This window comes from Carya illinoinensis, chromosome 14 (assembly GCF_018687715.1).
Source record: "Carya illinoinensis cultivar Pawnee chromosome 14, C.illinoinensisPawnee_v1, whole genome shotgun sequence".
Classification (NCBI taxonomy): Eukaryota; Viridiplantae; Streptophyta; class Magnoliopsida; order Fagales; family Juglandaceae; genus Carya; species Carya illinoinensis.
The window spans coordinates 20,517,584-20,524,411 of record NC_056765.1 but is presented as its reverse complement, the minus strand read 5'-3'; the positions used below and the strand labels follow the sequence as shown (position 1 = coordinate 20,524,411).

The 6,828-nt window shown below is 37.4% G+C and overlaps 1 non-coding gene across 1 annotated transcript; it reads left to right on the top strand.

The window, feature by feature from the left end:
* Window positions 1-2,876: 2,876 nt before the first annotated feature.
* Window positions 2,877-2,983, top strand: LOC122295303. Its single transcript, XR_006237960.1, has one exon. It is a non-coding gene; the product is annotated as a small nucleolar RNA R71 (small nucleolar RNA).
* The last annotated feature ends 3,845 nt before the right edge of the window (window positions 2,984-6,828 follow it).

Here is a 6,828-nt window from a genome sequence, read left to right as displayed (position 1 = left end):
TTTAATTTAATTAATATATTGGTTTATTTATTTTAAATTATTGTGTTTTAAATTGGTTTTAGTTTATTTGATGTTGTGTTTAATTTACTTAGTCGTTTTACGGTTTTTAAAATAATTTTCGGCGAATCTGTTTTTGGTTTCCGGAGTGAGGATTGGACCTCATTTCTTCTCTTTTCTCTTTTTCTTTTTCCCTTTTCCTTTTTCTTTTCCTTCTTTTCTTTCCTTTCTTTCTTTTCCTTCTTCTTTTTCCCCAGTTCCTCTCTCCCCGCGTGCTACTCCTTCTCTTTTCTCCTTACCGTCGCCGCCCTTTTGACAGCCCGGTTCTCCGCCGTCCAGCTACCATGTAGTGCACCACCCCTACCATTCTCTTCCCCTCCCACCAGAGATCGTCCCCACCAATTTTCAGAGCCATCGGACCAACCGTTAGCCGCCACATACGGTTGGAAGTCACGGCACCTGTGCTATTGCCGGTTGCTTTCGCAGCCCAGAACCGTCGCTCGCTGGTGGCGTGGCCTACACCACCCACCCAGTTTTCTTCCCCTCTCACCGGTGAACATCCCCACCAAGTTTCACCTCCATCCGAGCCACCGTTAGACACCACGAACTCCTCCAAGCCACACGATTTTTCACCGATTCCAGCGCCATCGCACCACCTCTGGCCACCATCTCTTCACAGCTTCTTCCCCTACCTCTTGCCCACCTAACCCACCCATTTCCAACCTCGATCCGTTGCCAGAGCAACTCCCACGAACTTAACTCCGATTTGAGCTTTTTCTGCTTCCTCCGCCGTTTCCACCACCACCCACGGCCAAAACTCGTTTCCCTTAGCTTTATAAATATCTCAAGATCTTTCCCTATCATTTTCGTGCCTTGGTTTGTTCCCGTTCAAAAGTGGGTAATTTATTACCCACGGCAACAGTGTAAATTACATTGTTATGTTGCTTTTCTTCCGCCGTTTACAACGCTGCGAGCTTTCAAAAAATACCGTATATCACTGTAAGTATTTTTCAAACTCTACTTTTAGATTTAAATGTATTTTACTCTTACAATAAATATTTGCTGTTGGTTGGTTGATTCCGGACTGAGTCCGAGGAGTTCGGGGCTCGGATGGATTGAGGATGGAGTGCTTGGTTTTGGTTGTTTGTGATTGCTTGGTTATTTGTGCCATGAGGCGTGCGTTACATATTGCATACATGTGCATTTTATTTTAAGAGAGAAAATCATGTTTTGTTGGCGTAAATGGATTTTGGGTGCGTGTGTCTCACGAGCCCAAGCCAGGATGGGTTATTATCTTGGTGGAGCTCCTCTAGTCACTCGGGAGTGGATAATACTGAGTGACATCCCCTGGGTTGTCGCAGGGTGACGACCGGATCGCACGATACGGTAACGCTGTCATGTCGACTCCGTGGTCCCTAAAGTGGCGGGGACTAGAGGATGGCCTGGCCAGGTATGCGCTGGGCGCGAGTCTGGGCATCGCTCATTTAGGTGTCACATGCGTAGTCATTACCTGCGGTGTGGCATAGAGCCAGGGTGTGCGAATGATCCCTAGGGGAGATCATGGTGCATGCATAATTGGATCGTTTTTATGGTTTTCGGATGCGGGCCATTTTCTGGGAAAATGACGAGGTTTGGTTTTGAGGCTTTTGATCCATTTTCTGGGAAAATGGTGATTTGGGCCATTATCTGGGATAATGGCGAGACTTGGTTTTAAGCGATATGTTTTTTGGGCCAAAAGGGTTTTTTGGCATGCGTGGAAAAATATGGTTTTACGGGACATGTGCATTGGCTTTTCTTTCATGCATGTTGTTTGAGTTTTATATGTTTTTATCTAGTGGTGTTTGGATTTTACTTACTTGGGGCACCGTTTTTGGTTCCGTAGATTTTGGTGCAGAGTTCGAAGAGGAGGAGGAGGCTGAGCCCAAGGATGCGGCTTCGTCGGAGTTCTGAGTTGGGTTATGCTTTGTATTTGGTTTTGAAATAATATTTGTGTTTTGTAATATTTTAATATGTAAGTTTTGAACAGCTTTGTATTAAACAAGAAAAATTTTGGTACTTAGTTTATGACTTTGCTATTCGCTGCGTGTTTCTCGTGCACATTTGTTGCTTATACACACACTTGACACTCGTCGATAGGGTGGTGATCCGTGATGTCATCATCCGGATGTCTCGATTTCCCCGTGTCCATGCATGGGGATTTGGGGCCGTCACATTAGAAGTACTGTAGCTCGGCACTGTTCACGCTACAGTACCATCAACACTATTCACTTAGAGTTTTTTGGGGATTGTTATTTAAACCACTTATAGCCTCATTTAAGAAGGTTAGAAAATATTGAATTTTCATTGTGAGTTGAGTTTACTTCTCTTGTTCTTGATTGAACTTCTGAACTTATCAAAGGTAATCACAACCTGTGTGACGTTCTTCCTTGTAATCTGGGATCTTGAGATGGGTTCTTCAATGGATTTAGATTCTAATATAATCTAGGTTCTTGAAATGAGATCTCAACGGGTTTAGATTCTCAATTCATAGACTTGAGTTTGGCTTTCTTGGGTTTTTTTTTTTTTCCAATATTGTTATTGGGTCTCAAAGAGAGTCGATTGGGATTCACATCACATCTCAACCTTAGCCTTCAGGTTATCTTCTTCCTTGAGATGGTAAATTCCACCACCATTTGGGTTTACTGTAGGTTGTGACCTATTTGTGCTCTTAGTACCATTAGATCCAATCCAAGTGTGAGTTTTTTCAGCAAGCTCATTAAGGTATTCTATGGTCTTATCAGGATCTTTCTATAAGAACGCACCATTACACATCATCTCCACAAATTGGCTCTCTCTAGGTGTAAGTCTCTCATAAAAATAGCTCACTAAGCGCCAATTCATACCTATGGTGAGGACATATACTCAACAACTCCTTAAATCTCTCCCAAAACTAATACAAAGTCTCACTGTCCTCTTGTGCAAAGGTGGAGATTGCCTTTTTAAAGCGTTGGTCTTATGTTGGGAAAATATTTATTAAAGAAGACCTGAATCATCTCATTCTATGACCCAATAGATCGTGGTCTCAGCGAGTATAGCCAACTCTTAGCTCTATCCTTCAAAGAGAAAGGAAAGAACTTATGTGACGCCCCCAAATTCCGTTTGGGATCGGACGGACATTTGAAGCGTCGAGACATGCAACACAAGGTTACCTGCCCCCGTTCATGACATATAAGATGCAATGTTTCTAACATGCATATAACATTATGCAATATTCGCAGCGGATAAATTTTTTCTTTAGCAATACTATGCACCAAACTGAAAATATCCCAAATGCTTAAAACATACTTCATATATAAAGACCCATTGAACAACTAAGATCACAACACTAGTTCAAAATGCTTATGATCCAAAAAGTACTGGAGATGCAACTCCATAGTACAAGTAGTAATTTACGTTAACTATTATATTAACATTGACGTCGCATCGTCGCTCAGTCAACTGTGTCTAGTTGGTCAGCTCCTGATTCTCCTTTAGGTCCTGTAACAAGATCTACCATTCTGGGGGAATGGTAGTTGGGACTACCAAAGTGAGATTTGATTACAAATCTCAGTAAGTTAATAAACAAACTTCCACACAGGCTAATGATGCATGGATGACAGTAAAAGCATGAATGCAATCAAATTCATAAGTAATTGAAGCATAACTTGACGTACAATATAGCAAAATTGACATAACTTAAATTGAAACGTGAACTGAACTTGACTTAACATGAACATGATATGAAATTTGACTTATCATGAACTTGTTCTGAAACTTGACTTAACATGAACGTGATAAGAAACTTGACTTATCATGAACTTGTTCTGAAACTTAACTTAACATGAAAAATACATACTCCACAGTTGTTGTGGCCCCATGTATTCTACGTGTAAATACATACTCCACAGTTGTTGTGGCCCCATGTATTCTACATAAACTTGACTTAACATGAAAAATACATACTCCACAGTTGTTGTGGCCCTATGTATTCTACGTGTAAATACATACTCCACAGTTGTTGTGGCCCAATGTATTCTACACATCACAATGCAGTTAAATACATACTCCATAGTTGTTGTGGCCCCATGTATTGTATGCGTCACAATTGTTGTGACCCCATACTTCGTGTGCCACAGATGTTGTGAACCCCACGAAACTAAATGTACTCAAGATGAAACGTGACTGGAATACGAAAGGATTGAAGCTCTGACGTAACATAACGTGACTTGAACATAACTTGAAATACATAACCAACTTGAGATAGAAACATTTCGTAACATGACATAACATATAATAGACAACATATTTAACATGACATACTTGCAACAGTGAATATTAAATGACTTGACATACATGTAATAGATGGCATACTTAGCATGACGTACTTGTAATGTACAGCAACACATGACAGAATATATTATGTAACAGATAAAAACTGATAACAGAATAAATTCTGTATAATAGACAATTACGTGATAACTTGGCATGGCATGACATATATGATAACACACATACATACACATTAGTTCCTTTACTTAGCACACATACACAGTAGACTGCTAGTAAGTTAAAAGCTAACTTACCTTGATCTCTGCGTTTCTTATAAAACCTTAAGCGCAATCACGAGGAACTGTAATTAGTGATTCTAAAAGTTAGCACTAAATCACTAATAAATTGAAATATGGAAAATACTAACTTAAAGAGTAAAATTTCCATTTTACTCTCTGTATGTAGGAAAATGACCGTTTTACCCATAACTTAAGGATTTTACATACTAACTCTAAAAGTCACCAAAATTTACATGCCTCATGTAAATTTTATCCTCAATTCAAATATCAATTTAGAAAAATTTAAAACTAATAACAACTATTAAAACTCCATAGGGCCGAAATTCCCATATGCTATTTCTATTGATTTTTGTTTGCAACTTGTTTTGATCAACCTTTTGATCTATGACTTATAAATATGTGATCTTCAAACCAAACCATCACATGGTTTAAAAAGATGTCCTAAAACATATATAAGCTTCTAATTCAAGATTGCATGGTTAAAAATTAACCAAAACATAAATTTAGCCAAGAACATCCACACTTTGGCTTATCTGAATATCTCTTTGCATAAAATTTCATATCTTTGAAATTAACATCAAATATCTTCAAAATAATAATATAACATGTATATAAGATGGTTAGGATCCTCCAATAAAATTATCAAAGTCATTGGAATAGGTTTAGACCACCAAAGAGTTAAACATTCTCAAAATAGAAACTGTTTTTCCTCTTCCAGTTTCTAAGTTTCTAAATATAAGAAAATATTTCATCAAAACCTTTAATCATGCAAAACTACTCAACCAATAGTCATATATACATGTTAACAATACTCCATAAAAATTTCGGACCAATATCTATCCATTAGCTTGGTCAAAAACTCCAAACTATAACATATTCTCCAGTTTATCTCTTAGAATGACCTTTCTATAGTTTATACAATATTTGACTGACCAAATGATATTAAAATGGGACAAATAAGATATTCACATAAACTAGACTCAAAAAGGAACAACTTATATGAAGGAGACTTTATGATAAAACACTTACAAAAGCTTCGAAATGGGTGTGCAAAAGAACTCCTAAAAGCTGTCCGAGAGAGAGTGTTTGGTATTCTTTTAATGGAAAGTGTAAATGAGATAATTTCGTGGGGAGGGGTGGATAGAGATACTTATGGATGAGATATGGAAGAGATGAGGCTGGAGTGAGTGTTAAGTGTAGGACTCTCTTACCCAATAATATCCACAAAATTAGCTTAAAATATTTTTATCCAATAATATCCACAAAATTAGCTTAAAATATTTTTATCCAATAATATTTATAAAAATTAGCTCAAAATATTTTTATCCAATAATATCTACAGTTTTGAACAGACGTTTTGTCCGAAAATATGAAAAAGTGTTATTGCACCATAAAACCTTAATTAACCATCCGAGTCTAATAGCACAAACCATAATACATTAAGACACTTCTAACTATCTCCAATAATCAAAAACACACTTCTGATACCATAATGAGTAATAACACTAACTATGTAGTTAGACTAAAACCTATATGATTAATGGATTCGTGAAAACTTATAAAGTCTTCACGAGGTTCCTAAAGTCAATAGAAATTCCACAATTGAATTTCTAGCGGGCTGTTACAACTTAAGTCTCACAATGTCATCAATTTCATTTTGACTATGAAAGGTTGCAACTACTTCTTCAATCGTCAATCTCTCTAATGTGCACATATGGATTTTCATTTTTCAAGCCATAAAAAGTAGGGAGTAATTGTATTATCCCTATTTTAAAATCCAATTGGTGAGTATTAGCTGGAAATATGATGCATGATGGTGTGGCTATGCGTGTAGGGTGAGGTAATCCTAAAGGGTCCTAATGGGTTGATCTCCATGTTCACTCATTTCCTCAGAATTAAAAAAATTATCAAACAAATGATTAGAAAAATTAGACTCTAACTCTGACGCTAACACAGTTCAACAAACAAACTGACCCGAGGCGTCTCTATACCTGTGTATGTAACGTAGAGAAAAATGCAACACTAAAAAAACAAAACTACAAAAAGATAAAGAAAATAAAATAAAGATGCAACAAGCTAAAGGAGGAAACGAAGTTACCGCCTTTACAAACTGTTGAAAATAAAACTATCTAGCAATTCTTCTACCATCTCCTCAGCAACGGCGCCAAAATTTATTTACACCCAAAGAATAACGCAGTAGTTGTAGCACAGCTTTGGGGTGTCGATTCCACAGGAAAAAAATTTA